General features: G+C 37.0%; 1 long non-coding RNA gene across 1 annotated transcript; it reads left to right on the top strand.

The window, feature by feature from the left end:
• The first annotated feature begins 3387 nt into the window (after positions 1-3387).
• Positions 3388-7360, top strand: LOC127160371 (uncharacterized). The gene is made up of 3 exons (XR_007826727.1): positions 3388-3903; positions 4220-4324; positions 7149-7360. It is a non-coding gene; the product is annotated as an uncharacterized LOC127160371 (long non-coding RNA).
• Positions 7361-13485: the final 6125 nt, after the last annotated feature.

The following is a 13485-nucleotide window of genomic DNA, read 5'->3' as shown; positions in this document are numbered from 1 at the left end:
TTGGTCAAACCATAGTGGTAAAACATGGGCAAACACAATCAGTCTCATATAGGCTGCCTACATGGGCCCAAGGTAGTACCCACATAAGCTACCTCTATATGGGTTCTAAATGGGGAAACACATATGGGGCCCTCTTGGTCAAACCATATGGGTAAAAAATGGGCAAACACAATCAGTCTCATATAGGCTGCCTACATGGGCCCAAGGTAGTACCCACATAAGCTACCTCTATATGGGTTCTAAATGGGGAAACACATATGGGGCCCTCTTGGTCAAACCATATGGGTAAAAAATGGGCAAACACAATCAGTCTCATATAGGCTGCCTACATGGGCCCAAGGTAGTACCCACATAAGCTACCTCTATATGGGTTCTAAATGGGGAAACACATATGGGGCCCTCTTGGTCAAACCATATGGGTAAAAAATGGGCAAACACAATCATCCCATATAGGCTGCCTACATGCCCAGGTAGTACCCACATAAGCTACCTCTATATGGGTTCTAAATGGGGAAACACATATGGGGCCCTCTTGGTCAAACCATATGGGTAAAAAATGGGCAAACACAATCAGTCTCATATAGGCTGCCTACATGGGCCCAAGGTAGTACCCACATAAGCTACCTCTATATGGGTTCTGAACAGGGAAAGATGTGTAGGGACCTCTTGCCAAACTATATGGGTCAGACATGGGCATACACAATCAGTCCTTTATAGGTCGGTTACATGGGCCCAAGGTAGTACCCACATGGGTAATCATTGTATGGGTTGTGAATGGGGAAATACATATGGGGTAGTGATGGGTCATTCGTGAATGATCTGTTTATTGCGTCTGTTATGTGACAAATGAATGAAAGACTCTGAAGGTAAAGCAATTATTTATGTTCCCTACAAATTATGTCTGGGTGCATTATAATGATTTCCTAATTTAGAATATGATCAAGATTGCATAGGTAGGTGTTTTCAGAGAATTTGGTTGGTAAAAGTATAATTTTTAACACCACTTAAATGAATGAAATGACTTCAATGAAGAGCCATTCATTCATCAATGGATCATTGCATGACAACAAAGTACCACAAGAGTGATTCGAAAGGATGGAGCGTCTGCTCTGCTCTGTATAGCTCTTGCGGTACTTTGATGTCGTACAATAATCAATCAGCACAGTGAAAACAACCAACACCTGGTTATTTTAGGCAATTTAGAAATCATGTGCTGAATGTGTCCCCAGGTAGTGCCATGTCTGGTCATCCAAATAGGGGACCCTCTTGGGTAAGACATAAGCATTCTGGGTAAGACATGAGCAAACATAATCAGTCCCATATAGGCTGACTGAATGGGCCCTAGGTAGTACACATATAGGTACTAGGTGCAAAGTGGGTAGTGGGTTTGAGATCTATGTGGGTACAGTATTGACCTTATTCACCATCTTTAAAATATTGTCTTTGAACTTCCATTTGTGCGGTAGCTCTGTATATTTCTATGGCATTTCTGTCTAAGTAATTTAGCTGGTAAAGTGGATTTATGTATTGTAGAGTTAACAAAAGTTATTGTAAACACTGTAATGTTTAAAGCAAATGTCTTAAATGTCAGTAGACCAGGAAGATTTTAAAATGAGAGGTTTATTCATAAATCTGTTAGAACACCGTGGAAATACAACCAGAAGACAGCAAATGTAGGACTAAAAAGGGATGCAGCTACATAAGGTCAATAGGCTATTGGTCCTCAACTCCAGTCCTGGAGGGCCAGTGTACAGCAGACTTTAGTTTCAACACTAATTAAACACACCTGACTCTAATTCACAAATCATTTTGAACACTGTGATTAGCTTGTTTGGTGTGTTTGGTTAGAAATAGAACTAAACTCAGCAGTACATTTAGTTTTCAGGACTAGTTTATGAATCAGGAGTTGAAGAGCCCTGGAATATACAAATCAAGTTAAACCCAATGTGCCATCAGCATTGGCCTGCAAACACATGCTTATCTCCATATAATTATTTCAAAATCTATGCAAATGGTTCAAAATATCCAAAAAATGGTCACTGTGCAATATGAAGAATGGGTTACAGAAGGCTAATTATCTATCAAAATAATGGGATTATAGTGGCTTTGAGATTGGTAGAAGAAGTAAAACCCATAGCAACAGCTGCTGCCTGATTCCACAGAAGTACTCCAAAGTTTTATAATCAGTTGGTTGGTAACAGATAATGAAATAGCCCAAGTGAAGAAAGACAGAATGGACATTTATGTTTCTGATGGGAAAAATCCAATGTATATCCAGAAATCGTATTTGCAGCATATGATACAGGGGTTCAGAATAAAGTGCTGTTTCATTCAGTTAGCATATTGTGTTTTGTGTTCAGTTTTCTTTTTGGACCAACAGTACAGACTTTTCTTTTCAGTCTAGTCGGCACATGACCGACCTTCAAAGTTGAAATATGATTGAAATAATGTCAGCTGCTGTTTTAATGTTGACACAAATTGATAATGTATGATGCTAAATCATTCAAATTTGTTTTTAACAAAAAAAAAAAAAAAAAAAAAAAAAAAAATAAAAAAAAAAAAATAACAGATCTGTATGTTGAATAAATGTGAAATGAAATATCTGCCTTTTGAATGATTATGATTATTAATATTTTATTTATTAGCATTTTATGATATTTTGATCAAAACACCTCTTCAAAATCCAAATGTGTATGTATAATTTTAATTATTAGCATTAGTAACAATAATTATAATAGATACAGTTCTAATCTCAAAAGAGCAGTGAGATTCTGTGTGGACTTTTACATATCACTATTACATTTTTTTCATACATGAAACACTGTTTGACCAATTAATCAAATAATACAGCCAAAAAAATAAAACTAAATACACACACGTTTGTTTAGAAAAAAAAAAAAAAGTTTATTTCCGTTACCACTCTGAAAGAATTTCTATTGGTTGTTTCACTTGGTTGCTTTCATCGAGATTGGTTAATCTGACTGTCATTCACGAAACTGGCCAATGACAGCCTCGCGCGCCTTTTTGCTAGTGCAGTTTGAAAATACACTAATCAGTTTGGTGATGTGTGTGCTACTGATCTGCAAGATTACTCGCTCAGTTCCTGATTATGTGCCTGTTAAATTCTTATTGTAAACTCATTTGAACTGTAAGATGTCAATGGAGAACAGAAGCTGGAATGTGAACACAGATGTGTGAGATCCCGAAAACATATGGCGATGTCAGGTAACAAAACATTTTTCAGTCAAACCATCATAAAGTTATGATTTGTGCCCACAATTAATTAATGTGAGTGAGAGGAAATTAAAGGGAGAGGCTAATCGCGATTAGCGTATTAGCGCGCTGGCGATATTAGCACGTATTTCAATGTAAAATAGTGTTTGTTGGTGTGTGTTTGTGTGTATTAATGTTTAGTTTAAAACTCAAACTCATGAGAAGTAAAGGAGCACTGGAATAAGTGAAGTGAGTGATTAAACTGTAATTTACACTCGAAAACACTGGAATATATAGGAGAGTTGAGAGTGTTGTATGAGAGTGTTATGTTTGTTTAGATGACTCTTCAAATACTGATAACTTCTAATGATAAGATATTGGTTCACATTTTTAGATCAAGCACACGTTTTTCAGGAAAAACAGGCACCCAATACAGAGACTACAGTAAAATGTTAGTCAGTTTTAACCACTGTTTCCAGACCTGAACTATGATTATAATCATTATAAGTACATTTGTAAGACATTTCCTCCACTGGTGATAGAAAATCTGAGTAACTTTTTTTCCCTGTTGTCTTTCTTTTTCTGAGGTGGCACAAAGAAAGGGAAATAGACTTGTCACCATCTTCAGTCCTTTATTTCATTCACTGGAGAACCTTCAGATGTGTCATATCAGGATAAATGCAACTGCAGGTAAAATTACATTATGGTAGATTTAATTGTGGTGTACAAATTGGCTTTTTTAAGATACAGTTGTATTTACCTTGCTGTGATATCTATGGGAAGAGTCCCTGTGAATCCTCTTTGTCTTTCTTTTGGGGATTCACATTTTTCCGATGGTATTGTTATGCATTAGGTTCATGTTTCGATCATAACTAACAGTTTCAAAGCTGACAGTTTGTTTATGTTGCCTAAATGGCTTATAATGGCAAATTTCAGTGCAATTTAAATATGTTTTGTTTAAGAATGTTTAAAGGAATAGTGAAAAAAAGAAATTATTCTTTTTAAGGACTCGTCTGGCCCACCCCACTACAGATTCACCAAGGATCCAGCTGATCACTGCCAATTTGAAGGAGGATTGTCCTTTATCTGCTACATTGCACTCTCACTTCTGGTATGGATTCACTGACTTTTTGTGATATGTGAGATGTTTTGATTTTACTAAATGTAGTGATTTTGCTTAATTTGATTCTACATATTTTTCTTAAAGGGAATGTTCACCCCAAAATGAAAGTTCTGGCATCATTTACCCTTCATCACTCTTATGTTTTTCCAAACCTGTATGAATTTCTTTCTTCTGTTGAAGACAAAAAGATTTTTTGAAGAATGTTGATAATCAAACAGTTCATAGTAGCCATTAACTTCCATAGTAGGAAAAAAAAATATTATGGAAATCATTGGGGCCCATCAACTGTCTAGTTACCAACGTTTGGAACAACATAAGGGTGAATAAATGATGACAGAATTTTCATTTTTGAGTGAACTATACCTTTAATACAATGTATAGTTATGATTCTGAATTAAAAGTGTAATGTTTCTCTTCAAATATTATCATAAATAGATGGAGACACATATATTATCAGAAATTGGAGCTGCACGATTAATCATTTAAAGATCATAATCTCGATCCAAACCCCACTTAATCTTATTCGTAAATGACTAACACTGTGTCTAAAACAGAGGTGACAGTTGTCATGGCGTGACAGCTAAAGTCTGTCTACACTAGATGTGACCAAGCGACCATTGAAAATCATTTAAAGGGGTCATCGGATGCAAAACTCATTTTTACAAGTTTGAACATAAATGTGTGTTGACAGTGTGTGTACACAACCACCCTATAATGATATAAATTCACCCATTTATATGGGTGTATATGTATATGGGTGTTTTATGCATCTTTGCAATTCGCCTTTTCTTAATAATGTGCTAGTTAGCAAGTTTTGCGGTTAAATGCGGCTAAAATAAACATTACTGATCGTCACTCCACAGAAGATAGAGGCGGAATGGCAGAGCTCATTAGCGTTTAAAGGAACATGCAACAGAATGGCTCACTCTAAAAAGGGCTGATTTTGACATGGTAAAATGGGTGGGGTTTTTTTACACTACCACTGAGAAATTTTAACCAAAGTTTGTTATAGACTTCTCATTAAGACCCTAAAGAATCATATAAACTTGTGGAAAATGGGCACCCGATGACCCCTTTAAACTAGACTGTCAGTACGTCATAAATAAAAGTTTGCCAGTGGGGATTTGTAGTGTCATGCCACGCCGCACCGCGCCGCATCCAGTGTAGACAGTACACTAGGTGCATTTCCATCACAGATTTGCACAAAACTTTTGCGATGTTGTCAATAAAACAATGTTGTGAAATTACTGCAGTTTCATTAACCAATGTTATGAGACTAAAACTTAATTTTTTTCATCTCACGATAAGTCATGGTGATGGATGTTGATAGGTTTATGTATGTCACAGCCATCGCACTAGCCATTAATTTTAATCGTAGGAGACGTAGGCAGCTATCTTAACAGATGCAGCACAACACAACACAAGCTTTGACTAGTGTAACCATCCATTTGTTTTAAAAAGCAAACTTAACATCTTATCTTTTTCGAATCCTGATTACGAGACAATGAGCCACAAAGCTTTGTGTTGTGCTGCTTATACTAACCAAGCAATAAAAACACCCTTTCTCATGCTTAAAACAAGGTGTCTGCAAATCAGAGTCTGAAACGGTCACTTGGACAGCGTTGTCTTACACCACTTCACAGTTGATAAGTAGAAAGAGAATTTTTGATCGACATTGCAGTCATTTATTATGTTCTTTAATATAATATTACAACAACATCAGCTCATTTTGTGCATCATATGTCATTTCTACTTCATTACACATGTGCAAAACTTTTCTAGTTCAGTTATCAATTTGATCAAGTGTTTACATGTCCTATGTAATGGATTAGAAAAGGTTTGTCCTACCTTTCTAAAGTAATTGAAATCGTAATCGGTTTGAGCATTTTTATTTCGATTGAGTTGTTTACATGGAGCTTTTTTGCAATACAGTGCTTCATGTCAATGTACCTACTGATCCAGAAAGAGAGGGCAGTTGTCATGTGTAGGAATAAAACAGTGTCACACTTTTTCAACAGCACTTATCATTTTTTCTGTTAGAATTATTTAAATGATCGAATAAGTACTGGGATAAAAGTTTAGTTTGGATATAATCACTGATGTCTACAGTAGCTATCAAAATAGAGCAAATAATTTGAAACAAAGTTAACAATTCAGATAAAGATTATATCAGTGACATTACACCAGTAGGTGCTGACAAGTGACTGTTAAACACATGTATTTGTCATTGAATCATTCAAGAGATTCATTAAAAAACACAGATTCATCCAGTAATGAAACAACATATATTCATGAGTCATTTAATCATTAATTCAAACAATTTTTTTTTAAGTCATTCAAGATTAAACATTTTAAATAGACTGCAGTCATAGTATTTCTAGTACAGAACTTCTAGTAAATTACACTTTATTTTTAGTTTGATGTTCAGAATCTTGATATCTGTTTGAAACAAAAAATTGGGATTCTCTATATATCCAGAATCATGCAGCTCTAATTTAAGTTATTAAAACTGAGACTCTTAAAGGAATAGTTGACAAAAACAAAAAATCTGTAGTCATTTACTTGCCCTTGAGTTGCTCCAAGTAAAAGTTATTATTTTGTAGTATTTTAACATGTGTAAGTAACATAATATTTCACGTTTACTAAACACATTGTAGAAAAGTTATTGGAATAGCCTGTAAACAAGCACCTTTGCTTTTACTCTGTTGTTTTCCTTACTGTAGTGGAGGGCAGCATCTTCATACCTCATCTTTCTGAAAAATGTAAAAATGTCCTATTTTTAAATATGTCTGTATATGTATTTGTTTTGCAGAGGCTGTTAAGAAGACTGCACTGATGTCAAAGATCAACCAGCAAGAATCTGAGAGGGAACTCTCAAAATGGTTTACTGGGACCAGAGACAGAGGAGGACTGAGGGTCTAGAATGCACAAATGTCTGTCAGCAGTGTAAGCAGTACTGAAAAATGTATAGTTGCTGCTGCTGTTTCTTACTGTCTCTGTTTTCTATGTGCAAATGTTCAAAGCTTTCAGTTTGTTAACTTTACCAATTAAATGATTTTAACAGTTAGGTATCAGAATATAGCATATGATGAGTAGTTTCAATAAAATTGAAATTTGAAAAGATTTCAATCTCACCGTGTACTGCTAAATGCTAATGCTTTAAAACTTTAAAACTTTTTTTTTTTAATCCCACTTGCAAGCCATACTTTATCCCATGTAGTTCCCACATAGAGTTTGAAGATGGGACCTAGGTAGGTTTTGTGTATGTTTCATAGTTGGGCCCCACCTTAAACCCAGGTAAATCCTGCATAAAACCCACATTGGTAAATTGCATGGGGCCAACATGGAACCCGTGGACAAACCCATGTAAAACCCATATTTAGATGGAACCCAGATGGGTTTTGCATATGATCCCTAGATGGGCCCCACCTAATGCCCAGTGAAATCCTACATAAAACCCACATTGGATAAGTTGCATGGGGCCAACATGGAACCCGTGGACAAACCCATGTAAAACCCATATTTAGATGGAACCCAGATGGGTTTTCCATATGATCCCTAGATGGGCCCCACCTAATGCCCAGTGAAATCCTACATAAAACCCACATTGGATAAGTTGCATGGGGCCAACATGGAACCCGTGGACAAACCCATGTAAAACCCATATTTAAATGGAACCCAGATGGGTTTTGCATATGATCCCTAGATGGGCCCCACCTAAAGCCCAGGTAAATCCTGCATAAAACCCACATGGGTATGTTGCATGGGGCCAACATGGGACCCGTGGACAAACCCACTTAAAACCTATATTTCAGCCCATGTAGTAAAGATGGGGCCAAGATGGGTCTTTCGCATGTTGCCCAGTTGGGGCCCACCTGTTGGCAAGTGTAATCCCACATGAAACCCATGTGGGCAATTGGCATGGGGCCATTATGGAACCCACGGACAATCCCATACAGAGCCCATTTTTCAGCCCATGTCAAACCCACATGGGCCCCACAATCAAATGTTAGCTGGGTTAAAGCTGGGACCAAGATGGGTCTTGTGCATGTTGCCCCGTTGGGTCCCACTTTGTGACAAGTTCAATCCTACATGAAATCCACGTGGGCAGTTAACATGGGGCCATTACGGAACCCGCGGACAACCGCTGGAGAATTACTTTTGAGACTTGGGTTTGGATGCCAAAAGATAGACTTTATTGTCGCGAGGACAATCAAGCCGAGTTGTCATATAGAGAACTAATCTTTACTCTGGTTGAGGACAGCGTTATATAGTGGTCTAGTCACGCAAGCATGTCACCCTAAATCACTAGGGGTGGGGGTCCTTAAGGTAAACACTTCCATGGGAAACAGATGGTTTTCCTTAAGGCCTCCCAAGTGGCCTCTAAAATAACATGAGATATATTCTGCTAGTGGGCCCCCAAATAATAATCATATGGGCTTTGTCTATTTTTCCATACTTATGGGCTTCTAACATCAACACAGAATGTGCTTGCCCAGCAACACATAAGTAGGATTATAATGGTAGATTAATTTGGACACAATTCCTCTATATTTTAGTTAATAAAATCTTCCTCATATTCCCCCTTTGAGACGTTTACGTCTCACCTTCTCCGGAGTGCTGTGTCAAGATCCCAGTCTCTTAGTAATTACTACTCAGTGACAAAAATAAAGTCACTATGTTTCATTATCAATTAACTAAATCATGCCACGGCATTCCGGAAGAAGATGTTAGGGCCAAACATCTCCCCTCTTATCTTTTGGCTAGAAGGGAGTAAAAGACCCTGACACCTTAACATACTTTTCCTAACTGAATACAAAGAGGGTTATAAAAATGTTTAAAGTCTGTTCGTGCACTTGCTTTGGCCTTGCCTGTGGTTGTCACAATTACGTAAAATACGTAAAGAACAATGAAAATAAGAGTACATAAGAATAATACTAAACCAAAAAGAGAAACCAAAACAAAATATATACAATATGAAACAAAATAAAACATACATAACATAAAGATTTAGGTTACAGATACATTTGTCTTAATTTTCATCGGAGGAACTCGAAAATTGATCTACCCGTTGCAAATTCAATGCTGTTCTGTAAAGCAGGTCCCCATAGTATTCATGTTTAATCAGATTCCTTCTTCATCTTTGCAATACCTTAACATGTCAATTTGTTTAAGTGTGGCCTTGATAACTAGGGATTTTAATAATGGTAGTACACAACAAAATAATAATCCTCCTATGCCAATTGTCACTCCCAAGAGTATTCCTAATTTTGCTAACCTTGCTCCCCATGATCCTAATTTTAAATTAAACCAATCCCATGTTTTTTCATCTCTTCTAGCGTTAGTTGCCATTTCTACTTGTAATTCCTTAAGTTTGGTCATGGCTTTTGTAAATGCTCCTTCTGGTGCTGTATTTGTTAGGGATATATTTATAACATAGGTCTCTGAATAAGACGCACACCCCTCCTTTGTCTGCCAACATCAAATTAGGGCTAATCTATTTTGCCATGTCATTTTACTTGTTGCATCTAATTGTTCTCCTAAAGAAATTAATGCTTCGTTGGTATAATTAATGAACCTTTGTTGATTGTAGTATATGTAATTTATCCATTCTGTATTTTTATTTTGTGAAATCCAAATGAATATTGATTCAAAATCTGAAACCTGATTCAAACCTTGACTTTATCTTGTGCTTTGAACTGATCCGGTACACCTCTGGGTTGACCTATTGAATTTATATATACTTTAGGATCTGGCATATAATTTCTAATATAATTTTTCTTAACTCTGTGATTAATTGTTTCATTTCTTCCTAATGAGGATTTTGAATCCCATTCTATTATATGGAGTTCTTGCACTAATCGTACTCTCGTGCATTTACCTCTCCATCCTAATGGTAGGGCAGACAAAAGTTTCCTTTTTCCGCACATCCAAAAGAAATCAGCTAATGCTATACTTTGGTCTTTATATAGGTCTGTATTAGGTAATGATATAGGTTGATTTTTACAGGTTTTAGCTGGCCAAATTGGTTCGCTTTTGCTTATTCCTGATGCCCGAAGGGGTGGAAAATCTCTAGAATCATCAACACTTCGAAATATTGCTGTATCTATATTCCAAATGACACTGCATTTTCCTTTGAATTGTCCCACATTTACAACACCTGTGGGGTTAACAAAGCACTCATATTCTTTACTGTAGTCTATGGTGTACCATAGTGGAATCTCTACTTGATCAACTTGTATTTTCAAATCTTCAGTTATATCTAAGCTTTTACATTTAGCTCTCAATCGAGGTATATGCTTGTAGAATGGTTTTTGTTTAGCATTGCTTAGGGAGCCTAGGCACTCAGCTGGACAAAAAGGTCTTAAGTCTTTTCCTAAATGACAAAAGTTTCTGTTGAATTCAGCACCATGTTCATAACTGAATGGATTAGGGACTACTATTACTTGGCTCATCTGTGTTTTAGAACAGAATAGGCAGTCTTTTAGTTTAACGGTTGTGAAAGTTGCCCAATTATCATTAATTGTTTGTGCTGTTTCCCATAAAACATTTAGTTTGGTATCATCTTCCTACATGTCATAATTCTCATCAACATTCCTATGTTGTTTTTCCTACAATCCCGGTTCAGTTGTAGTCAAGATTAAGCTATTATTCCCTTTCTGACCCTATATCTATCATAAGTCTCCCATGTGGACCAAAAATCCTCTACCTTTGCATTCAAGTGTGGTGACCAAGACTCTTGTTGCTTAACTTTCCTTGTCACTTCCCCCTTTCGCACAACAGTCAAAACCATGAGCATCTTTCCCCCACATATACATTTTTCTTCAGGGGAGAAGTAAAATATCCTGCCTCCCTAATCCTTTTAATATTAAAAGTTCTTTCATGACACAGTTTTACATGTCTTCTTCATTCTCTAATTCTGTCTTTCTTTCTCGTGTTTTCCCTTCTTGTCTGCTCCACATTTCCTTCCCCCTTTTTCCATCTTCACCAGGGTGACTCTTTGCGAGTCGTTGCAATGGTCTTTCCCTCGTTGGCAAGGGAGGGTCGTTACTAGCACGCCCTTAATCCCTCACTCCATGCTGTGTAGGGTTGTTGAAGCTAGTTGGCGTGTTTTAGGGAGAGAGATGTGGTCCCGTTTTGCTGATCAATGTGATTTTCCCCTTGAGATCATAACTGCATACACTGGTGGGGCAAACCTTCCCTGGCCTTGATAGAACTGCTGTTGCCTGTAAATGGAAACTTTCAGAGGTTTTGGTTAGTGATATCAGGCATGTTCATTTTTTTTTCATTTGGCCAGTCGTCCTTTTCGGTGAGACCTGTAGAAATCTCAAGTGGGTTGAGGGCTGTCCTGGCCGCTTTTTGGCTTCTCATACATCTGTTTGCAATCCATTGTATTAACATAAAGAGCAGGGTTAATACCCCTTTTCTATAATAAAGAATTTGGCCTTATTAAATTGTTTTCATCCTTACTATTTTTGATTAATTTCAGTGTTATTCTCAACAATTTGCTAATTAAGTTTTCTTTTTGTTTTATAAATTTAGTCCCTCTATCACTGGATAAAATTTTTTGGTCTATTTTGCTAAGTAGCATAGGCTTTTTAAGCTGGAAAACACTCAACCCACTTTATTAAATGTTGACAATCAGAAAGACAATATTTTATCCTTTTGACACAGAATCAGCTCCATCCTGGGATGCTGGAAAAGAAAGTTAGCTGTGGGGTGGACAGAGCAAGCTTCCTTGCTTTGCCTTCCCACATAATACGCTGCGCAAGTGTGGCACTATTTTTCTTTCCGCCACAACAATAATTTAGGTGCTGACCAGGAAACTTAACCAATTCATCCAGGGTCATTTTTAAGGCATAATTTGCCCTGTGGGCCCACATTTAAATTTTTGCATACAGCTGTTTTGGCAAATTAATTGATTTGCCTCAGTGTCTCGTCAGACATCTTCTTTCACTCCATGTCACACCATTGCACACCATCATTCACACTTTTTCACACCCTTTCACACCTCACTCTTAGGCTAAAATCAAGTTTTTTTTTGTGCAACCTCTTTTTTCAACAAAATGTAATAAATTATTTTGTTTGGAATAATTAGCTCAGGTACTGTGCAACTGAGAAAGCCGATTGTAATTTCTCAAATGTCACATGTTTATCTACTTTGAATTTTAGTCATGCTATCTAAAAAAGATTGGAGATCTCCACATGATCTAGGATCCATGGCCAAAATAATTTCTATCTTGTTACCCCCAGTGATGACAACATTTGTGATTTCATAATTTTGGAACTTTGCAGACATATTATTCTTATTTAATCTAGTCCTAGAAAATGACCATTAAACAAAATGGAGTGACCAATATTTTTATTTTATCAGCCCTATTTTTGTCTGTTAGAGTCTTCTTCATAAGAACTCAGCATTCTTGTTGACGATTCAGTTGTACCTTTCCCTAGTTTAATTAAATAGCGGTGGTTCCTGCCCGTTCTGCTGAAGAACCACACTCAGAGCCTTTGGTCTTGATTTCAGATGATAGACTTTATTTACAAAGGGAATAAAGCCGAGAAGCCCTCTGCAGAGTAAATCTAACTAAGTTCCTTGCGTTGCCCCTTTTATACAGCTTTTTAAGGCGTGTTCTATACCTTATGTATATAATAAATTTCTCCCTAGAGTGGAAGAGAGAGGCCCCCCAGACTTGTTTTGGTATAGAACGAGACCCTTGACAGGCCCATATGTTTCTCATTTCTGAGGGTCCACACTGTTTCACCATGCAGGCCTCTGTCTCCCACCAAGGTTTCTAGGCACTATGCCAAATCCAGCTCCATTTTTGTGTGATCAGTAAGTCATGCACTATCTTCTGTCTGTCAAAATTCCTTTTCTTTAAGACCTAAGGCTGGACTGGTAACTGTTGAAAAGCAGATCAAGAATGTTAGTTAAAACACAGAATTCAAAGAACTGCTGTGAGACCAGTGAATAACCAATACTAATTACTCTAATATAATAAACAAATTTGAAGCAGTCTCTATAGTGATCATTAGATATGCAGCACCTGTGCACTCAATGGGAAGTGATGAAAGTTCTTCTGTGTAGACCATTAGTCTGTTGAAGCTGTTTGTCTGTTGCACTGGGTCGTCAGTCTGTGGTGGCCCTGATG

This window comes from Labeo rohita, unplaced genomic scaffold (assembly GCF_022985175.1).
Source record: "Labeo rohita strain BAU-BD-2019 unplaced genomic scaffold, IGBB_LRoh.1.0 scaffold_339, whole genome shotgun sequence".
Taxonomy (NCBI): Eukaryota; Metazoa; Chordata; class Actinopteri; order Cypriniformes; family Cyprinidae; genus Labeo; species Labeo rohita.
The sequence above is the reverse complement of the archived record's forward strand: the minus strand, read 5'-3'. Positions and strand labels throughout refer to the sequence as shown.